The 24,003-nt window shown below is 38.9% G+C and overlaps 1 long non-coding RNA gene across 1 annotated transcript in view; it reads right to left on the reverse strand.

The window, feature by feature from the left end:
- Nucleotides 1–1,344: 1,344 nt before the first annotated feature.
- Nucleotides 1,345–24,003, reverse strand: part of LOC149916183 (uncharacterized) — a 113,113-nt gene continuing 90,454 nt past the window's right edge. Inside the window, exon 3 of the long non-coding RNA XR_016470657.1 lies at nucleotides 1,345–1,450. This is a non-coding gene — a long non-coding RNA (uncharacterized LOC149916183). The remainder of the gene's footprint in view (nucleotides 1,451–24,003) is intronic.

Consider the following 24,003-nt stretch of genomic DNA (forward strand, 5'->3'; position numbering starts at 1 on the left):
TGCTGTGCACAGCTTGTGATACCAAGAACACGCAAAGAAGAAAGGAAGATACATCAATTTCTTTTCTAAGATACCTATCACTGTGAGAAGAGAACTCTTAAGAAAGAGAAAAGTATAATATCTTAATGGTTGGGTTTTTATCCCTTTTTTTAAGATAAAGTTATTTTTCTTTGATTTTGACAAGAGAAGGAGGTAGTGAAATTGGCTGGATACACACTGTTGGCAGAATAAATTCTGCCTGGGATGTATCATAATAAAAGGGCATACAAAGTTAGTTATTTCTTACTGTTCTGGTTCTGTAGTCTGTCTGCAGTTCTCAGTGACACTGACAAGTTTGGAGACTGATTGCCTCCTCATCTATTTCAGTAAATATTTATAACTACATCTAGAACCTCGGCTTTTCTTCTGTCATCACTGAAAATCCAATTCTTCTCCGTTCTATAAACCAACAGCCAATTGCAATTAAAGCCTGTATTAAAGCCTGCTTACCTAAAATTGCAATGAGCAAACTCGCTTCTTTACAGTGACCACGTGGCCAAATTTACACTTAAAATCAGCTTCAAAAGAATCACAATACCACGTAACAAACAGCAGCTTTTTGACCAGTTGTCCTCTTTTTGGTTTTGTTCTTTTTAAACAAAATATTCCAAGTATTTGTTTCACAGTGGTCTAAAAAGCAAAAGCAGGAGGAAGCAGGTAGTGGGAAATGTTTCTAAGATGGCTGGCATCTGTTGTGTATGCTTGCTTTTTTCTGCTAAGAAGGTTGCACTGGGAGGGTTGGGAGGAAAGCTTCATGCTTACATTTGCCTCACCCCAGCCAAGGTGAGACCCTCAGGCAAGAATGGGAGTTGTTATTTCTTGTAAAATGACTGAAAAGTGCAGAAATCAATGAGGAAAAGTTGTTTGGAATACGAGATAGGAAAAACAGGCAGAAAACATGAAACCTGCAACGCCAGTCTGTTGGTCTTGGTACAGATGCAGAGTCAGGTACAGGGGGTGATGGAAAGAAATGACCACTGAGTCCCACAGGCATTTAAAGCAGAACATGCTGTAAACAAGGAATGCACTAAAACTTGTTGGACTGAGAGAGACCCCAAGAGTCCTGCACACAGCCAGCAGAAAGGTGAGATATCTGTCATTTTAATATGCTTTGAAGATTTCTGTTTCAAATGTTGCTGTTCCAGTCTGCATTTCCTCTCTCCCAATTCAAACTCCAAATATTCTACATGAGTTACTGCAGGCCTTATTTCTGCAAGTCACTGAGCACTTTCAACCACCTCCAATCCCTGTAGATCAAATGCAACTCCAATAATGGCAAATGAAAGAATGCAAAACTAACCTTTTTGGCTTCATCTCTCCCCCTTCCTTCAGATATTGCTGATACTACAGCTCAGCCCATCATCCTTTTTGTGGATCATTCAGGAACATTTGCTTCTTATACTGGATATCCCTGAAATGCAACTGTTCTCTTGTAAGAGATTTTTCTTTTTTTTTTTTTAATCTCAGTGCCTATTTCTTCCACAACTACCTCCATATCCCCTCACTCTTCTCCAGCATTATATTAAAATTCTTTCTGTATTATCTTTATCTGTGTTATCTTTTGTCTTCCAGACCACAGTAACTGCAGATTTTTTCCTTTTTTTTCCCTACGTTGTGCAGATTCTTTATGATCACTCAAACCAGCAGCTCTCCCTGAGTTCTTAAAAGGCCTTATCCCAAACTGGAAATCGGGTTTTTTCCTTATCCTATTTACGGCACAGCAAAATCATACTTGTGTGCGCCAAGTTCCTTGACTCATAACCAAGGATGCACAAGCACAATGAAGATTTGGCTCTGAGATCGTGTCCTTCTCTTGAGCACATGGCAGATGTCTTAGTTCCTATTAACAAGGCTCTTTGGAAATTAAGAGGATTGTATAGGTAATCATTGTTTGATTAATAATTTACGGTACCAACAGGACAGAAATGAAAATTGGAGAATGACAATCTCAAAGCAGCTGCAGGCCTGTCAAATATGTAAATTTTTTACCCTTTTTCCTCTGCTAGGGCACTGCTTAACCCCATGCTGAGTTGTCTTTCTAGAGCAAAGACCCTACTAAATTCATGAATAATTAGGCAGTCATAAAGAAACAAGGAATGAGTGAGAATTAACTTCTCACCTCCTAGTGTCACTTGAAGATTAATTTGCCTAAAAACTAATTAGCTGACTTTCTACAAGCAGAGAACCCAAAATGAAATTAGAAAAAATAATAATAAAAGAACCAAGAACCCACCTAAAAAAATCATGGATTTGTATACAAACAAGCCTAATGCTTCTGGGAAAAAATAGATTAAATCCTCATGAGCTGTTGTTTTTTTATAAGAAGTAAACGAATCCATGATGCAGCCGAGATGAAATCTTTTAGCCCTTTACTGACATCTGCAAGCAAAGTAAACACTGTTACACAAAACTTCTCTTTCTGCAGATAAAAGTATAATCTGGTTTTAAGATTACAGGGGTTTAGATAGCTACAGGCACATAGGGCTACTGCACTGAGTTTGCAACTTAATGTCAGCCACAGCTTAATAGCAGCCAAGTCATTAGTTAGTGCTAGTTATTAAGTGGAGTAAGCGAAGTCAGTCAGCAGTTGTGTCACTGAGGCAATGATGTAATTAGCACCTTGGTTTGCAGGCGATTCTCTCCCCATTAGGGGAAGAAAATTAGGCAATAGGGAAGTTTCCTGCATAAAAGGATTCATTCCTAAGGCTATGAACTAGTGCTGGGCACAAATGCCAAATTTGCTGAAAGTTGAGAGAAAAAGAGGGTGAGTAGAATCCAGAACATTAATTAGGAGAGTAAGAGTTTTATGGCTCTCTGAGCTTTTAATAGTTATTGGAGCATAAACTGAAGCTAACATACTGACATAGATTCTAGTTAGGGGATGTAGAATGGTTCTGACATTTCTCAAATCTTACCCAGGGTACTCCAAGGTTAGCTAGAGCTTAAGTAACTGGCTCCCCAAACAGGAACCGCTTCGAGGAAGCCAAAAGAACACAGGAGGCCCTTTTTTAAGCAAAAAGTTCAGCATTTCAGTATTTCTCATTTTCACAGAGAACTCTTCAAAATCATCCTCATGAGATTGCACAAAACCCTATAAAGCAGATTATATGGAAATATCACAGAATCATAGAATAGTCTGGGTTGAAAAGGAGCACAGTGCTCATCCAGTTCCAACCCCCTGCTATGTGCAGGTCACCAACCAGCAGCCCAGGCTGCCCAGAGCCACATCCAGCCTGGCCTTGAATGCCTGCAGGGATGGAGCATCCACAGCCTCCTTGGGCAACCTGTTCCAGTGCCTCACCACCCTCTGTGAAAAACTTCCTTCTCATATCCAACCTAAACCTCCCCTGTCTCAGTTTAAAACTATTCCCCCTTGTCCTATCACTATCCACCCTCACAAACAGCCATTCCCCCTCCTGTTTATACGCTCCCTTCAAGTACTGGAAGGCCACAATGAGGTCTCCTCAGAGCCTTTTCTTTTCCAAGCTAAACAAGCCCAGACCCCTCAACCTTTCCAAAGAGGAGAGGTGCTCCAGTCCTCTCAGAGCCCACCTCTGGACCTGCTTCAATCAAACATCAATTCAAATCAAACATCATGGTGATGTTGAGCATTAACTGAGAATATTAATAAAACAAACAAACAATCATATTAGAACATATTTACCAGATCTTTCTGTATACAAAGCCCCTACTCTATCACTTCTATACTGAATCTGTCCCCTCCCAGGTCCTTATGCAGAAAAATCCTTGTCTCAGTGTATGCACTGCTCAGCAACAACTAAAGCACTGGTGTGCTAGCATCACTATTTTCATCCTAAATCCATCACATGGCACCAAACCATTAACTCTATGCCAGCCCAAACCAGGACAAACCTAAAGAAATGGACACCAAAGTCCTTTGGTATTAGTCTTACTACTGCTGTATTTCAGAGACGATCCTCCTCATAGAATTACAGAATCACAAGGTTCAAAATGACCTGTATGATGATCTAGTCCAATTGTCCATACAAAGCAGAGTTCCCCACTTTCAACATCAGAGCAAACTATATACTAATATGGCTTTATGGCAATCAACTACAGCCAGGCATTCAAATTGAACAAAATTGACAGCATCCGACTACAGCAAATGAGAGGATGGGAAAGAAAGAACCCACAAGAGAACAAGATTGGTATTAGCAGCTTGGATGTTTGATGTTGATTTTGTTGTTCTCTGGAGTTATTAGGAGTACACTTAATGTTTTAGTTGCCTTTTGGTGAAATATTAACAGCAGGAAATACAGGGGGTGAACCACCATCTTGCAGTCAGCTGGCACACAACAGCTCAGGAATGGCCCATAGAGTGAAATTTTGGAAGCACAACTCTGTACAATTGCTGTTATTTATTAGTTCTATAGTCATCTGAGGTCTTTTCAGCAGAGAAGGAGATATCTAATGCAATTCAACGGCACTACTATAAGAAGGTGAATGAGAAAAAATTTTATATGCTGCTGCCATATCCAAAGAGATCCAGTTTTGCAGTTGCCAAGGTAACAGGTTTGCATTTCTAATTGCCCCACAGAGCCCGGGAGGTTGTACAATACACAGTCATCTACCACCATCCCCCAAACCCAGCCTGCTTTGGATACGTGCAACTGGTTTCATCCGTGAAATCAGTGAGACTGCCTGCCTGCCAAATGCAGCACCAATTTTCATGTCACATATCCTTGAGTACAGCTGGCAAAAAAACGTTCAGTAAAATTATGCATTAGGTCCTGCTCAAATGATTTGCCTTTCTGTTCATGAAAAAAAAAAAAAGGCAGAAGTTGTTGCGTGCATCCCCTTTATTGTACTGGGCTCGAACTTTATGAGCTTTGTCTGCATATGAAGTTAATTGAACTGCTCATCTTTATGAAACACACCTCACGCATCCCAGGATAGGTGCAATTAGCAATTTTAAATCTGCTTTAAAAAAAAAAATGTTGGGGGGGAAACAACACAAAGGTGGAAAGACTGTTGTGAAATTGCCAGCAATAAAACAAAGGCAAGGCTACTACAATGGGAAGTTACCATGAAGGTGTATTTACTTACTTCTTTGAAGGCAGTTACCTTAAGTGTTTTTCCTTAAGAAAATGACAGCAACTTGCTATCAGGAAAGTCGTTACATCTGAACAAGCTTTACAAAACCACCAGCAGAGATAAGCTGCTTCTCCCTTTCTACAGATGAACAACTTTTCTTTCTCTCATTCTCTCTCATCATTTTCTCCTCCCCCTCCCCCAAACTGTATTATATACATCTTAAAACAGTACAGAGAACTGAACTCTGGAAAGGGAACGTTACCCCGTGGGTTCAGTGCCATCTACATCAACGTGCTCTTAAACAGGAGACATCTCTCTGGCTGAATCCAGACCACAGGTGTCCCAAGGACACCCAACACTCAGACAACCACATTGTCATTGACAGCGAAACAGCATTACAAAAACATAAAGACCTATCATAAAAATAGAAATGTTGGAGACTTCCTACATACCACGTTCTGCACATGCAGTGTGTTCATAAGGATTTTAACAAGTGTTCTGCACTGATGTTTCCCCTATTGGAGCCTCTCATATTTATCTTCCTGCAAACATCAAGAAACGAAGGATCACCTTCTGAAAAAAAGTCACCTCTTGCTCCTTGTGTTTTGTTTCAGACAGATTAAAAATACATATTGAAAGGAAAAAGTTATCAGATCAATCAGTGCTTTGGGTCATTGGTATAAAATAAATTTCATCTTCAAAGTAAAAACGGAAGGGTAAAAAAATACGACATTCCATGAATTGCCTTTTAGCCATCTGGGGAGGAAAAATAACTACAGGAGATTGAGCATCCAGTCACAAAAATTTTGAACTGGATTGCCAAGATGCCTAGCACAGATCACTTATCATGGCCTACAAATCAAGCCTTATCAATAATAGCTAATAATTTGAGTATTTAAGGCATCCAACCAAACTGAAGCCTGTCTCCGGATACGCCATCTGTAATCAACTTCTCTATTCAATATTTCTCTAATTTCACTACTAAATTGTCCTTTTTATTTTCTTTTAAAAATACCTAGAAATCCATGCACAGAGGAAGGGGAAAAGTAAAAACGTTTAACACAGCATTCAGTAGAAATTACTCTAACAGCCTCATATTCAGCCCATTAGCATCTTTGCTTGGGGCAGAGATAACCTTCACCAAGCCTTTCCAAATCAGGTGTGATATAATACCTTCTCTGACATTGCCAAGGCAGTACTGTATGGTACGCGCATATGAAAATGCTGCAGTGCTACAAAAGCTACTATATAAAAATCCAACACAAGGAAACAAGGCAAGAGCACTTATCTTCCAGGAACAGAGACTAATCTTTGGGGGAATTAGCTCAAGCCATTGCTGTCAGGGTGCTCTGCTGCTGAGTTACATTGGTAACAATAATTCATTTTTTAATGGCTAGAGACCTGCACTGTAATTCCATACTGAAATCTACCCTAAAATTTATTAAGGAAGTTTCGGTGTGTTCGAGCTATATATCTAGATGAGATCCAATCTTCATTAACTCGCAGGAGGTATTGCTGCTGGAGGGCATCAGCACTGAGACCTCAAAGAACTGTGTGTGCTCATTTACTTGGCTCAGGGTCTGATCCTGCACATGCTTTGGTGTCTAACCTCAGACAGCTGTGGACAGACATCCAGTGTCCCCTTCAGGGACAAGTTCTATCCCCATCCTATCAGAAGGCAGCTGATGGTTACAAATGAACAGTTAAAAAACAAAATAAAACCAAACCTCTCTTTATTGAGGTGTTCAGAAAAGCCTCATAAACCCTAACTACTATTAAGCGGGAATGTGAAAGTTTATTAAAAAGAGATTATGTGTTCACGGGGGTAGGAGATATTAACAAAGGACTCGGGAAGGCCTTTTGAGTCATTGTATTCAAAAGCTTGCTATGGCCAAAAGGGAGAAACACTTCAGACACACCAAGAATTTTGCTTCTTCAATTAGAATCAAGTTAAAGACACAACCAGCCCAGTTAAAGTATCACCTGCACAACAATCCAAGTTGTTCGATTAAAGAAATTAATAATGTAATTAAAACTAACATGCTATTGAATCCCTTTCCCTGTTACCTGAGGTCCCCATCCCTCGAGGGGACCCCGTGGTTTCCTGGTGCTGCAGGGCATGCTACTGCTAGGAGGTCAGTGCTGATGGTGCTCTGAGGTTAGCATGTGGTTATTTTATCAACGCTGTTCTTTCCCAGTGATCAGCAATTTCATGTTATACTACTTTTCTTTTGCTCTGGGGGCTCTTTGCTGGAGTTTTGCCATGCCCTCAGCGCTACCAGATGAGCTGCAGATAGGCATTAGGTCACACAATCCAGAGACTACTCCCTGGTAGTCTTGTACTGGATTTGCCCTCAACCAGAGCCCTGCAAAAGCCTGGAAATCAGGGGTGCCTGTCACTGCAATATCTAACAAACAAAACCAAGCTGCATATTGTAAACAGCCTAACCCATCTAATTTTCCATCCAGTCCCTGTGATTCCAGAGATGCTAATGACAAAGCAGTCTTTCCAATTTTAATAATGCTATTTTGACATTCTTACCTGACTCAGATAGAGGAAGCCTGAGGATAACTTTATCACAAAGCAGCAGATGGCAGTTAATGATGGGGATCAGACTCTGGGCTCAGGGTGAATAAAATATGATATTTCCTAGCAGTGATTAATGAGGTAAAAATGCACCTAATTTGGAGATGCTGCAAATAAGAGTGGCTAAAATTCTAGTATTACAGAGGGTAAAAACCACCACAAGCAATCTGGTCTCTACCCCCACAGTCTTTTAAAACCTTGAAAAGGGACCAAAACCATTCTGTCTGGAAGGGTGAAGAGGAATATTTACTTATTTTTACATTTAGTTATGTAACTCACTATCTATGCACGCTATTATCCCCTGCAGTTACATTGTTTACACAGGGCGATGTGTGCATTAGTCTGCTTTGATTTACTGAAGGATGTGTTATTGCAGACAGAAATGGTATTTCCAGCATTTACCTGCCAGCACTTAAACACTTAAGCCACAGAATGTCACAACTTGCTCGATGCCTTAGCGCTGGTTTGCAGTGAATGTGGATAATCAAAGCAGAGCTGCTGTTACAAGCTCTTCTGTGCCTCTGCTCCCTTTCAGAAAAGTATCTGAGAGGGATTCAGCTCAGCTTAACTTCAGACAACTGAAAACTAAGAACTGAATATGAGCTAATTATCCAGCCTTCCTCTGCACTCAGTGTGAGTTGCCTTTGTCTAATTTATTTTTTGGATAGGACACGCTGCCCTTTGGAGGGGCCAGTTTATTTCTGCTGTATATATTACACTAGCTTCCCAGGTTATGCAGATGGCTACAGCCAACTTATTTCCAGAAGAAATACATCCTACCATTGCAATTGCATTTCTGCAATTCTCTGCGATTTGTTGCAACACAGAAACTCTCTTCTGCATTGTCACTATGCTTGGTGGAGTAACTTCAACATTCCAGCTGATTCTTTGCGTTAACATTGGCTGCCAACCACTGTTCCTTTCATGGCACTAATAAGAAAGTTATCTGCCCACGCATTTCCACTTGGGAATCACAAGTGAACCAGACCTCACTTCTGCTACTGTAAATAACAGCTTTCCTGCCACTCAGCTGGGGGGAAGACAGAAGGGCAAGCAAATCTGCTATCACAGCCAAACTAGACACAATTATATACCAGGTACCAATATAATCACAGCTAAGCTGAAATGCAAGGGATGCAGCAAATCAATATCAGCGCTGTAAAATCAGGTCAAAAAGCCTCTGGATTACTTGTAGCTCTTGAATCTCATGAGAAGCCTCATGCAAGTTATCACACCTCATCTCATCTGTCCAATACCAAGTGCTTCATTATACTTCCTGCTTCATAATCATAAGAACGAATAAAAGCACCACACCACTAAAAATTACTGCCTTTTGTCAAAGCATAGTCCAATGTTTGGGGCCTGTAGCTGGTGCTGGGATGTAGCTGACATGCTCCCCTGTTCTCAGAACCAGCAATTATTTTGCTATTAGGAGGCTGTAAAGCCTCCTGTCTGTGTTTTATCTATCTGCTGTTGTGATACAGATACTGCTTTTGATGCTCTCAGTGTAGCACGATGCAACAGTTAAGTACACTTGTATGTTTCTTTGAGTCCTGGAGAATACTGCAGAAGCAGTATTATGCTATGTTTATTCCAATTTCTTTATAGGATACTTGTTATGCATGACTGATTAATAGGCCTCCAGCTATGCTCAACCTGCCACCCATTGTAAATTGTTCTTTCTGTCATCTGTGTCATTTCCTTTAAAATATCAAGCTGTTTTATAATTAAAGAGTCCCTTGAAGGTCTTGTTTCAATAAACAATCATCTCTTCCTCTGTGCAAAGTTCTTGTGCTAATAAACAATTTAACAGTATATATTATTTCTGTGCTCCCCACAACTTTAAACAGAAGATGGACTAAAGCAAAACTTAAAATGCAACGCTGACTGCGCGGATGGATTCAAAACCCATTCACGTGTTGTTTATCTCAGTATTAGATGTGTTCTAATCTGCATATTGGGTGAGTTATAGCACACTAATTGCTCACAGGACTGTTTAGACATTTTCATGTGTCACCCAGAAGATGGCTGAAGAGTTACTTATCAGAGAGGGAGGTAATTAAGGATAAGGCTGCTGGAGATAATTCCAAATTTGGGATTCAATGCACAGTGAAAATCTCCTGTATTAACTGGAGACTGCAACTTTGTTATACAATGTTTTTTTTTCCTATGAGAAAGGACTTTTTCATGAATACTGAATGTTTTGAGGATAGTGATAACGTCCCTGATAGTTTTGCAATGCTTCCAAAAACTTCTTCCCAATTTTCAAAATTGCAGAAAATATTAAAATGACATTTGGGCTGATCCATGAGCCTTATGCATGCTTTTTTTTGCTCAATGGTAACACTGATTATAATTTTATTTTACTAGAAATATATTATTTGGGTAATTAAGGAGGAGTGATATTTTTAATAGGATTTAATACAAGATTTTGCTTAAAGCAAACCTAATAAATGATGATGATAAATGATTATGAAAAATTGTGCCCATGTCCTAGAGCTGTGTCTGTGAAACAGCTTTATAATCAACGTTTCAATGTTATGTAGTTTGGCAGCAAGGCTAAATTTCTAAATATTTGATCATAACAATTCTTTGAGCGGGGGGTGTTTGAATTCCAGGATGCCTTACTTGTCCTTCTGGATGGTTTTGATTTTAGACAGGATCTTTTTGGCTGATAGAGTATGTCATAGCTCTTCTGAAACACTGGAGGTAGAGCAACTTATACTGGATATGAATCTGCCCCAAGGACACAATTTGTTTCACAGTTAAGCTTTCTCTAAGAGAAATATATAAGATATTACAACCCTCACTGCAGTATTTATTTTTTTTTTTCAAATTACTTTGGATGCTTACCTATCTTCAGCTACGAATGCCACAATTCTTATTTTCTACCACCAACTATATTCTTTGTTGATGTAATTCCCTGTTATAAAATCCAGGAGTTGCTACATTTTCACTTTCTTCTATTAGATTAAGTGACCTACAAATCTCTTAGCTACTCCGGTGTAAATACACATGACAAATACTTGAGTTCCACATATTTTTTTCCAGATGCATAAGATGCAATACAGAAGTACGTTTATCCTACTCAGTGCTAAGAAATATTCCTAAAGACCATACATGAGAGCTCCATCACACACAAAATAATTTTGTCCATTTAATCACGATAAAAATGTTGCTTCAAGTAGGCCAGAAGCTTCACATGTGTATGAGCAGAGTTCAGGCTGTATGGGTCTCCCACGCTGCTCAGCTATCTCTTGTTGGAAGATGTGTGATTGCATCTCAAAATCAACTATGGAACGGTGCTCTCAGATGGTTTTCTACACTGCTCACAGCAAAACCTCACATGATGTCATAAAATAGAACAGAATTGCTTGGCGTAACCAGGTTAACCTCTTCTTCATTCAAACAAAAATCAATAGGATGCTGCAGAAGAGAAAGTAGGTAATTTATATATATTACTCAAAATCGTTTTGAAGGTTATCCATTTTTATAGGAATTTTTTATGATATATATGGCATATTCACTCTAAGCCATAGCAAACAAATAGCATCCATCTGATAAACGCAGCATACTGTAAGTCAAAACAAAGGAGGATAATAGCAAAGGTCTTAGAAATCTTCACAACTATTAAAGAAACAATCGTGTTTCAGAAAAATGACTCTGTATACTGGATATCCATAAAACAGGTTGGAAAACAGAAAGCAGTTATTTACTATAGTTGTTTAGAAAAATAGGCTATTAAAGTAAAAAGAAAGAAAGAAAAATCAAAACAAAACCCATTCAAATCAGCAGCTTGATGGTAGTAATTCAGCAGTGAACTCAGTGCAACACATTTGGGTAACAAATGCACCATTTAGAGAATAACACTCATCCTCTGTAGCACAGACAACCAAATCACTTACTATGGTGCATTACATAAGAGATGAGGACTTAAAAACCTAAATTTTTCTGGTCTTTGGTCTGCTGCCGAGTACATTGGCTGCTACGTTCCAACCACAGCATTAGAGGAGATTTCTAACTACACGCTGCCAAGGAGAGGTTCTACCAAATGTCCAGTTCTGAGCTGTAATGAATTTTCCTTTCAGCAACTAAACCACAATTCAGGAACACTGGGATCTCATCTGAACTTACTGCCATGAGCTACAGCCATCATCCCAAGTAAAATCTGCTCCAACAGAAACTGGAAGCCCAGTGCTATCCTAACACCCTGATGGTCTTAAGAAAGAAAAAAATCATAATGCTTGTATTTTGTAGGAGTTTGTGGTAAAACTTCCTTCTCCTGTTTAAGATAAAAATGTTGGAAGCGAATGAGACGTGTATATAAAAATGACCTAAAATCATAAGGATGATTTAAATTCAGAGATCCACTTCTTCTTACTCCTTGACGTTCTAGGTCTTCTTTTTCATACCTCCCTTTTATTTTTCACCTTTGTTCCCAATTTCTTTGCTCTCTTCTAATTATAATCCTGCTAAGCCTGGACATCTGTCTTTTCTGCTGCTGTCACAACTTGAATGCTAACTAGGAAAAGTAGCAGCATTTCTTCTGCATGCTCTCAAATGCTAATATCAGAGAAGTGCTGAATCAAACAAATGTCAGTTGTACCACAGCAGTGACTGCAGACCAAAAAAGAGATGACTGACTTGGTTCCCATAGGCAAACTTGTTTTCAAAGAAGAGAGGATGCCCCAGAAGTCTAAGGAGGGCAAATGCTATACCTAGCTTCACAAAATGGTGAAAAGGATGGTATAGGCACCTGGAGATAGCTGCTTTAGCTTCACTGCCCAGAAAAACACTATCAAAGAGAATTAATTTGTAAGTGCCTGGGGGATAAATAAGTGACAAGAAAGGTCTGACAGATTTTTGAAGAATCTATCATGTGTAACACTCTGATTTCCATCTCTGGTGAGGCAACTGGCCTAATGGATAGGGCAGTGAATGCCATACGTCTTAGATTTAGTACAGCTTCTCATCAACAACACCTACACAGCAGCGTAGATTACTGGAGCTGTTGTGAAGAATTTATGCTCCAGATGATCCTCGTGAGCCTCAACATTCCACTGTTTGGCATCCAGGTGCCTTCTTCACCAGGCTGACCTGGCTAGGTAAAGCACATTAAGCTGCTCATCCAATGCAAGCAGTAAGCTATGATGATTTGTCTAACAAAATGTTCTTGGGTATTAGAGAGAAAAGCTGATAGAGCAACACTGATGGGACTGAGCCACTTTTGTCAACTTGTTTCTATAAATCTTAGAGATTAAGCTCGGTGTTGCCATATTTAATTCCCAACTCTCAAGGGAAAAACTAAAATCCCAAATATTGCTGTCATTGCAACAAAACAAATCACTCCATCAATCCTATTAAAGTTCTGTTCCTGAAGTGAAACAGAGTAGGGCTGCTGTGCTGAGAGAGGAATCTGACCCACAGCATGGTACGATGCCAGCATTTTTATTCACTCATTGCCAAAGCATAGCAGGTTTTGTGACTTGTGAGCTTTTTATTCCCTACAAAGACGCAACTTAATTTGCCTCTGTAATGCTTTTCACTTAACTTACACTGAGATAGCTCGGAGTGTATCTAAATAGATACATCATCATTTCCAAGTTCTTACTCTGTTCCCTATTTATGGCACTTAGCAAACGGTCGTTTTGTTCACGTAAGTCACATTTTTTCCATCTCTGGAGTCTTTTCACAAAAATCAAATTAATCTTAAACAAAAAAAAGAAAAAAATCAGATTCTTAGTATGAATATGCTTGATATTTCATTGAATGTTTTTATCACTTTTATGCACACAGGGCAATCCAGTGAAATATAACTGAAATGTCAAATTAAATGTATGGCAAAGTGATTAGGAAGAAACTTTTAGTATTTGTTACAGATTAATATGTTAATTATAGCACGTATTGTGAAAAAAAAATGATTAAGTATCACCAAAGTAAATTTAGTTTTAACCAGCTTTATTCCTTACACTTCATAAATTAACCAGTGGAACGCATAATGGAGAAGAACCCAGACACTAAGATTGCTAGAAATTATGCAAAACTCCAAAGTGTACAAGGCTGCAATACTGATAATGTCTTTGCTTTAAAATAAGCACTTCATGAAAAAGAATTATGTTTTCTCTGTAATACCTGTTTTCATGGACTACTTGCAGGTATCTCTAAAATATTTTCTACAGTGACAACATTGAAGCTGAATAAGATTTTAAACTTTATTTTTGTCATGTAACATGCTAAGGAAGACTAAATATTGATTCTAAGCATAACAATGCAAACCTCCACCAAGTGATTTTAAACAATTGCTGATGTAAATAGTTACACTTGTAAAAATATCAAAGATCTACAGTGTAATGCACTTAAAAAGAACAGCAGATGCCATGAGATGTTGATGGCTGTAGGAACTTCTCGTTCATTCCTGAATTTGCATCCACATGTAAGATGAAGAGAAGTCAAAACCAAAGACTAAAGCTGTAGCAACGAGGACAACACTGGGAGTTCTGCCACTGAAGGTTTTAGAGCTATTTTGAGAAAAATATTAATCATTATTCAATGGCCGCTAAAGTTATCTGAAGCTTTTCAATTCATACTGGTGAGTTTGGAGACAGGTTTGTGCAGAACACAGAATGGGAATCATTTCCAGCCTGAAGTCTGACTCTTTTTAAAAGCTTTACTTTTGAAAATCTGCAGAGCTTGTCTGCTGTGTTATCAAAACACAGCCTTCAGGCTGACACGCTCATTGAGATAAACCAGTAGAGATATGGGAAACACAATCACTGTGTAATTTATGGAACAGCTAATGACATTTACATTACACCTGAAGTTGTATGGTGTTTGGTTAACCCACTTCCTGGGCAACTTTCCAAATATTTGGACACACTGAGTATGACAAATAATTTTCTCTTGGTATAAAACATTTTTTATAACAAGAAAATGAATGCGATATGATTACAGGTTCACCTGTCAAGAATAATTCTGTACACGTACAAGCATTCAGGTTAATAAAATAATAGCAAATTCCAAGCTCATGAATCACACAACTGGTCAATTTAGTACTGTAGTAGAGAACTACGAAGATCAATGGTTTGGAGACCATTTGTAAACTTTCCTGGAAAATTCCATTATAAGTCTTTTAAAGGGGATCTATTTTGGGGAGATATACCAAGATAGCATCAGAGAGAAACATCATTTTACTACTATTTGGAAATCCGTTCTCCAGAAAAAAAAAAAAAAAAACAGAAATCAGAACTTGTAATCTGAGTTCTACAGTATTACTGTCATGCTATTACTTTCTGTATTTAAAGAAATTAAAGAAGGGACATCATTAATATCTTTGTTCATTGTTTGTCAGATGTCTGCGATGAATCCCTTTGCTGTTTTGTTCTAGCACAGAACAACGTGTCACAAGTTTTAACAAAACAGAAGTATTGATCTCCATTTAATAAGATAAGGAGAACAAGAAGTGCAAGAGAAATTTTGCCTCGCCTCGGCTGTTCCTATGAGAAATGCAAAGAGAGCTATCCATTGGTGGTACATTATCATTACTTTCTATTGATATAACAATTCAGAAAGTACAATTACAATTTATTAAAGCATTACTATACTATCATAAAAGGGAGATGACACCTGGTTTAATATTCACTAGATTCACATGAAAGTGGCTTTGGAACTTCAAAAAACTTTAGTTCAGGCTTATGAAAGTCCTGCCAATGACACTCCCTTTGGTACATCTACTTCCTCCTGCTTTGCTTCTCTTCAAACAGCTCATTTGTAACACTGCTCTGCTGAACGATCTATATATCCTCATCGGATGAGTGCAAGGCTGACAATCAAATCTGCTCTTAGCTGCTTCTGCTGTAGCCTCTGGAGTTCTGAATAGCTGAAAAACTCGCAAGGTATCTACCACTGGAGATCAGTACCCTTAGCTTATTGCAAGCAGATCAAGAGTTACTCATTCTTAAAGTCTATAAACCTAATGGTTTTCTTCAAACAGAGCTACCCTCTACTGTGCCTGTAGGAATTGAGATGTATGTTGGTCATTCCCTACAGTTGGCCCTTTCATAAAGCGTTATGAGGAAATCCAAGTTGCTTTATGTGGAATGTAAGTGAGGGCAAGCAGGTTGTTGAAGTAGGAGTGCCAAATGCAGTTGGAAGAGAAACTGTTATTTCTTCATTAAAAAATATTTTCAGCTTTCATTTCAGGCTCAGTCATGTGTTTTAGGAGCTCTTAACTGGTTCTTCCTTCCATTGAGAGAAGGCAAAAGTAACAAACAACTTTCATAAGGTGCTTGTCCATAGATTTTTAATTGAAATGCAACTCTCATAGCACCTCATTAGTTCATTGAATGTCGTATTAGTGCAATTTACTGAAGGACTTCTTTGCACCTGCCTTACGCATTTACCCCATTAAGCATGTGCACATTATCAGATAACTGCTCAATTATATTAAACTATTGTTCAAATGGAATATTTCATTTTATTAAGAAGATTAAAAGCTACTTGGTGTGTATTAGAAAACATGGATTGCTTCATAGGAACATTTTTTCAGATTAAGCCAAAACTCAGATATTTCAGCCTGCTAAAAATCAATGGAAAAACTCTGATCAACTCCAATGATCTTTGGATAAACTTTTAAATTAGATGACGTCTCCTTAAGATCACTTCACTAAGGGAAGCTAATTAAAAAGAATGGATTCACATTAATCTAATAACCTTTGTCTTTGACTGGTTTCCTATATTCAAAGCCCTACAGATGCACGCAAAATTCAAAGTAGAACTTATCAAAACAGAAGAGTTTTGCTGTTTCATCCCTTGGGTTTTATCTGAAACACGGCACTGCTTTGGAGGTTTTAATGAACCTTTTGGTTGAAAGGCTAACTCAGGCTGACTCAGACGTTGCACGCTTCATCTGGAATATCTCAGGGCACACTATTCTTGGCAACAAGGGAAGCTCATTTTCCTGCAGAGAAGTGGGGAACTGGTAGCATTAGATTTTTATTCCCTGATGGTTACATTCTGTCATCCTTATTCACACTGAAGAGCGATTTAATCTGAACACAAAGTGATTCAATTGGGCAATATTTGTAAATGAACTGCTTTTCTATACAATTACTGCATTGCAGCAGGTCAGGAAGCATCATTATAAACAACCCCCCATCACGTTAACTCTAGTCCTGGACAGTTAAAAAAAAAAAGATAATAGATTAACAGCATGTAAGATATGTATCACTGCACAACACAACCTCACACTTCTGCTCTTTGGTGCCAACCTAAGCTCGCCCACCTGATGACAACTCAGTCAGACATCTGATAGCTATCCTACAGCTCAGCCAGGACAGGAGCAGACAGTGCTGTTCAGCAAGATGGGGAGCAGAGCCAGCACACCGATACCCAACTGTTGTGCGTGGAAATCTGTCCCTGCAAGCACTGCTACCTCACAGTGCTTCTGGTTGGGCTACAAGACAGGATCAAATTTAATCACCATCTAACAGCACATCCTACAAGATAGACCCTCGTTATGTAATCTCACTTAAGCTGACACGGCTTAATCAGCTGTTTTACTTTAAAAGGTACTTCACTAAATGAGGCAAAAACCCTGCGTAGCCTTTTAGTTTCACAAAGTGCCATACACCAATTATGGGATAGGTAAATCTTCGTAGATCATATAACTTATCACTTCCAGGAGATGTAAGAAATGAAATACAGAAACCCACCTCCACGTAGCTTCATTTCATTTCTCAACAAAGCCAATCTGTACTCCAGACTTTTCCTTTCTAGATACTGTAACGCAACTCAGCACAAGGCATAAATGTAGAGATATGATAGCTAGTGAGGAAAAAATAATAAATCACTATTTCAATTGAACATTTTGCCAAACCTGAAAAAAACAAAATATATAAGCTCTTCATCCAACATCACACGCTGAGTCTGTCTGGTTCTTAGGAAACCAGAAAAGAGCATTAGTCTGCAGAAAGAACTACCACTGGAGCAGTGCTGCTCCTGACACTATTTGTTCTTGTTGCCCAGTGACCAGCATCACAGCTTAACTTGCAAGATCCTCTTAATTCTATAAGCTTTGTTAGACTGTTGGAAGTTAGTTACTAGATTTACCACGTCATTTAAACCTAAAGAATTGGAAATTTGCTAAGGAAAATGAGAAAGAAACTGTAACCAAATGTTAGAGTATGAGTGACTGTTGCTGTCCTTCTCTTGATGAAAAACAAAACCTTCCAGATCATAGAAGTTGTCCCATTAAACACAACGGAGGCTATCAGCATGGACAAAATCAGCAGGCTTCATCTCACAAATTACAACCTGACTGAACAGCCTCTCCTTGCAGGACAAGAAGCACCAGATTCAATGAATGGGTATAACTGATTGAACATGGCAATGCAATAGTTAGCAAGAAGTCCCTCCTGCACAAATAGAACAAAACCTACAGAGCGTTTTTTCATTCAGGCATCATGAGCAGTCTCCCGTTGATTACATTCTTATGCAGACAGGTATCTGTCCTTGTCCATAGGAGATCTGTAACAATTCAAGTGCCTTTGAGGTTACAGATGTATGTGGCAGCCTGGAGAGCAGTCCCCAAGGTAACTGCTTCAGCAAACCTGTGTGGCTGAATACATTTGTTTAATGTACTGCCAGTCCAAAATTATTAGACAATCATTACAGATTTTCCTTAGCCTTTGATGATCCATGAGCCTACCTGAAGGCAGGTAATTAAGAATCTAAATTGGAATTTTTATTTCTGGCAGTTAATTTCTGTCCGGGTTGATAGAGGATTTGCTGCAGAGCTTAAAAAAAAATTCCTCGTGAGAAAGCAAGCAGATTTTTTTTTTTTTTTTTTGGAGGATGATATTAATAATTCTACAGAAACCTCTGTTAGAATTGCTTATATATGTATAAATTTAAAAAGAAGAGTCAGATTTAGCATCAGCACTGCTCACAACGCTCACAAGTATGCCTGCTCATGTTTACCGTTCTTCACTTTTTTGTCTTCCTAGTCACTGATTTACCTGCTTCTTACTACTTTCACACAGCAAAGCCTCTAAGTCACTTATATGTTTGTCTAGAATGTTACAAAGGGAAGACTGGATCTGTTTGCCATCGCCATGTAATACTATGCAGACAAAAAAAGTAATAAAGAATAAAATTCCATCAAGAGTGACTGCAGTGCACAATTAAAGATATAGGCAAGATCTCTCTCTACAAGGTTACTTAAAGCAACATAGATAACATGAGAACTGCTGGTGAATGTTATCACTGGAGATATTTTCTGGAAATAAAGAGAAAAACGTGGAGGTTTTCCCTTGCCATGCGAGTGAAGGTGCTTTAACCCTGACAATTTTAAGAATTCAACCCAAGAGCTGAAGCAAGAAAGTCTCATTTTCCATAAAACCTTATTTTAAAAAATACAACAGATTCTTGCAGATCACTAGAAAGAAGAGATCTTGATATTCACGTACCCAAAATACATTCAGATACTGATAGAAGAAGATCAACATAGAGAACGCCTACTTAACTCATCCATTATCTACAAGTCAGCCAGTTTGTCTGAATCCTGACTCCCACTGATTTGATCACTGTCTTGTAGGAAACAGGAGATTAAGCCAAAGGCCAGAAGAAATGGAATTTTTAATTATTTCAAAGCTAAATATGCTTGATAACTTTGTCTTTACTCCCCAAAAAATAAAAATACAACCCTGAAAACTACAAACTGGTGAAAACCAAGGAGAGCTTGCAAACACACACCCCTTCCTGGATAGTGATATTTGTATTCTTTCCTAAATGATGTTCCTTTCCAACAGCCTTCTACTACCTTATCAGGTTCTCTAAATGCCGGCAATAAAAAGAAAATAGTACAAATAATCAAAAAGTTGCAGATAACCAAAAGGCAGGATCAACACTAGAACTGTCAGCAGCTTGGGACAAACAATCTCCTGAAGATGGCCACAGTCAACAGAGGAAACATTTATTTTACAGTAATGTTGTAAGAACACCAGCCAGGATCTGCACTTCATTCAACCAGGAGTTATAAAGGAGATCACACTCTGCTCTGCTTGAGATATACAGCTAGCCAAGAGCGATTACAAGTCTTGCAAACAGAACACAGAGCAGACCTTTTTCTCATTACTGGGGTCTAAAAGGCAACAGCTCTTTGTCCCTTCTATATACTTTTCTATCCCCTGTACCCAGCCAGGATCTGAAACAAAAGGGCCAAACTCCCTGGAGATCAGATGCTTCTGTACAGTGTAGTTCTTTGCAATATGCTGCTCATCTTCACTACTGAGACCCTTCCATAGACACATCTGGCCCAAAGCAGGTAGTAGCAAAAATCTCAGAGGAAAACAGTTTCTCTCAAGTTTTCCAGCACAGCCTAGCAGATCCAAGAGTTTCTGATAATCATCAAAACATTTGGATGTTCTCTGAAGCTTATCTGAGCCAACCAGAACCTCAGGCCCTTCTGGGGTTTGTCCTGCATTGGTTTGAATAGGCTTCAGACAGTCATTGTATTGTATTTTGAAAGTGACTGACTTTGCTGTGCTCAGAGCAGTAGCCAATGGAGTAAGAAGACTGCACTTCTGTGCCATATCACCCGTGCTCATATGTTTGCTTTTTCAGTCTCTGCTGTTTGATCCTCTGCAATGGATTCTACACAGATACAAAAATTAGATGTGACACAGGGGAATAAATTCAAACAAAACATAGGCTACTGAAAAAAAAATATTAAAAGAGTAGCAGGGATGGGATTTCTCTGCTAAAGGCTAAGTAATGTTAATTTTCTAGAAGCTGATCCAACCTTTATACTCAGCGGCTCAGCACTGCAGGCAGCGCATCTGTTTGCTGTGTGAAGGTCCTGGGTTTGGGAAGGACTTGGCATTCCTTCTTGTGTGGTCAGCAGGGTGTCTAGAAACTGATGCTTTGCTTGATGTGGCAAACTACAGGGTTCCAAGAATAATGATGTCTGAAACATTTTCCACAGAATAAACAAATAAATTTATTCCTTCTTCCTCACAGTGAAAGCCTAACTTGCTATATTTAAGGCAGCTCTTTCTTGATTTATAGATTTTAGCTTAGTATCTTATCTTATTAGTAAGATATATGAGAACATGTACATTTTTGTCTTTCACCTAACAGCCTTTAGCCTATTCACTAAGTTTCAATTGAATTTGATGAGCAAAAGGTCTCAAATATATAAAATTCTTGCAACCTTCATGAAAAAAAGCAGCACACAGAGAAAAAAGGGGTTATATAGGTTATCTCTTGAGAAAAAGGCTGCAGTGTTAGCCAGACCTTTATTGGATATCAGATCGTCTACTCTTAAGGTTTTCCTCATCTTTGGGGAATGGCAAATCCTAAGCACACCACTTAAAGCACTCCCAAGAACTTGCTCAGTGTGCATGCCTGATCATTAGGGGTGTGGCCACGATGCAGCATTAACAATTATTATTCTAGATCAATCAACCATTGCCCGCAAATGTTTGGGAAAGTAGGCTTCATTAACTCATCTTCCCATAGGATTACTTCTTTTAAAGTAATTTGGAGCGAACTTCAGTAAACAGAAATTTGAGCAACAAAGTGTGTAACAATAGCTCTCAGCCTCTGTCAAGACGTGGCTTCCATGAGATTTTCTTTCTTATTGCTGAAAATAACACTGGAGTAACTGCTACAACAAATTGAGAAGTGGAAGAATTCCCATTTCTAAAATGCTAACAGTAGGAAGCTTTACCATAAAGAGATGCTAATTTGGACAAAGCTTTGATTCCACAAGACACGTAAAATCAATCCCTCATAAGCTCTTTTAGACACTCAGATACTGCCCAGTAAAGTTCCAATGGATCTTTTACCATGCCAGTTCTGCTCTAGATCTATATACTCTTGCTCCATCTCGAGTTATAACTACTGTAAAATTTATACAAAAGCGGTTCAACACAAGAAGGATATTCCACTGCAAAAGATAGCAGCACACACTGATGGCACCCAGCATTAACCAAAATAAGTGAGAGACTGAGGTTGCATAATGGTGAATTAGAATAAAAACTTTCTCACCCTCTTCACTATTTCCATTATGAGAATGTAGCCCATGTTCACAAAGCAAAGCTATGACTCTCTGTACATCTAGTGAACACGGTTGGAAGAGTAAACACAGCAGGACAGATTTATTTTCTGGAGCACTGGCAGGTGCCATTCTCCTTACTCAGTGGTGTGCCTGGAAAGTCTTGGATGGAAGCCCCGATCAGCTAAAGGAAGCCAACCATTGCAACTGCTGAACTCTGCTCACTTAAGAGATGGCATAAAAATCCAGCCCTCACATCCTGCAAGGTCTGTCCTCATTCAGTTGGAAGATGGGTTGTCAGTATAAACATACGTGTGGACATCTTGAAAGAGAGGGAATTTCTGCTACTGCAACAGCTAGAAGACTGAGAAACTGAAATCTAGGTGAGATTCAGATAGCACAGTCAATTTCCCTATTAATATCCGCAGCTTCCAATTACAGTGTTACAAGGAAAAACTAAAGATTGAAATCTGCGAATAGGATACAGTCAGAGAAGGAATGAGAAGAAGTTTCCTTGGGAATTCTGACTGTGTATGCATGCATAGTATAACATATATAATGTATATATACACACACTGGCATCCCTAGAACCTATTGACAAGAGGTTACAAAGATAACAATGATCATATCTAAAACGTACAAGACTTGTCAACTGCCAGATACTACTATTCCTCCTCCTACCAGCAACCAGGAAGCCAGCAGGCAACAACTTCACTGGGGTTTCTATTTACATGAGAAGTATACAAAATAGAAGCCAAGGTGTAACAGGCTTTCCAGTTCATTACCCAGTCCCAAAGCCCATCCAATGAAAAACGATTTTATTTCTACACTACTCTAACATCCAAGTTCCCTGCCATGGCACATGCATTACTCTGGCAAGAAGCTGATAGGAAATTTGTACATCAGTGCGTGAAATGAAAATGAAACAAGGTTGAAATTCATCCAGCAAAATAGCAGTCAATTCAAGGGCTCGTTGGAATGCATGAAGACTGATTTGGTGCCTTGACTTCCAAAGAAACACAGATTACGTGTAATTAAAACCTGCACAAAATCAATTTATGACTACCCTCCCAAAAGCAACACCATCACCAGATTCTCCACACCTTTGAAGAGAACAAGAGCTGCACTTTGACCATGGTCTCACCTGTTGTCTTGAAAAGCAAAGCAGTGCTAACTGCATTGGACACCTATCACAGCTGTGTACATCAACGGCCTTAGAGGTGTTGAGTTTGAGTATATTAAAGAGTCACAGTTCAATCATGCTCAGTATTTATTCAGGGACACTGGATCATGAGTAGTTAAAAGGAAAATGTAAAATCTTGGTGAAAGCTTTTGAAGCCTTGCAAGGACTTTCCAGGTGACTGCTGTAGGCTGTACAGAGCAAAATATTGGTCTTCAGGACAGAAACAATCCCTTTACTGAAAGGCATAAGAGCCCAAACAGTACACCTAACAGCAAGTAACAGCAGGTTTTAAATACATAAGTAGAGCTTTCAGAAGAGTTTGGTGGCCCCAGGATGAAATAAAAGACCATTTCAGGCTGATTATCAGTTATGTTATTAATTTGTTACGCTTTTTGAACTCCACCAGTTTGTTTTTCATAACATCTTAAGTTCTGACTTTTCACTTTTACTTAATTTGTTCTGTTTGCGGGCATTTTAACAGCTAGGGTTATCAAGAGAGGTTTTCAAATGGGTCATGTTCAGAGATGAAGTCGTAAAAAGAGTTTCGGAGAATGATATGCTTTACCACCACTGTGCCATCACCCAATGGCAATTTATCCATCTTCCTGTCTTATCTGAGCTCCTGAAATACATGAAGCACAGCCTAGAATTGCATTTTAGCAGCAGGTTGGAGTAATAGATGCTACAAGGAACAGTGACATTCCTGATGCGTGATGTGCTGTGCACCACAGGGAGTTGAAATCTCACTTTGTATGCCTTATGGCAAGCCATAAATTCCTGATTTTATGTGCTGATGTAAAAACCTGTTTAACGAATCCATTGGAGCAGACTGCCTGGATCAATGTTATGACAGACACAAAGAATCCCAATGGTATCCTATGAGGAAATATCAGAACATCTTGATTCAATCTCGATTCAAAGGTATATATTAATGTGTTCACAAGAACAGATTAGAACGAAGAAATTCCTGTCTCCGTCTGAAGAGGCTCAGTTTGTTGTAGCCATACAAAAGCTGAGATGCAGCTGGTAAAAGCACATACTCTGTTTCCATCACAGCTGTCCCTGAATAAATTCTGTGGGCAG

The sequence above is a fragment of the Phasianus colchicus genome, chromosome 13, assembly GCF_987193195.1.
Source record: "Phasianus colchicus chromosome 13, bPhaCol1.hap1.1, whole genome shotgun sequence".
Classification (NCBI taxonomy): Eukaryota; Metazoa; Chordata; class Aves; order Galliformes; family Phasianidae; genus Phasianus; species Phasianus colchicus.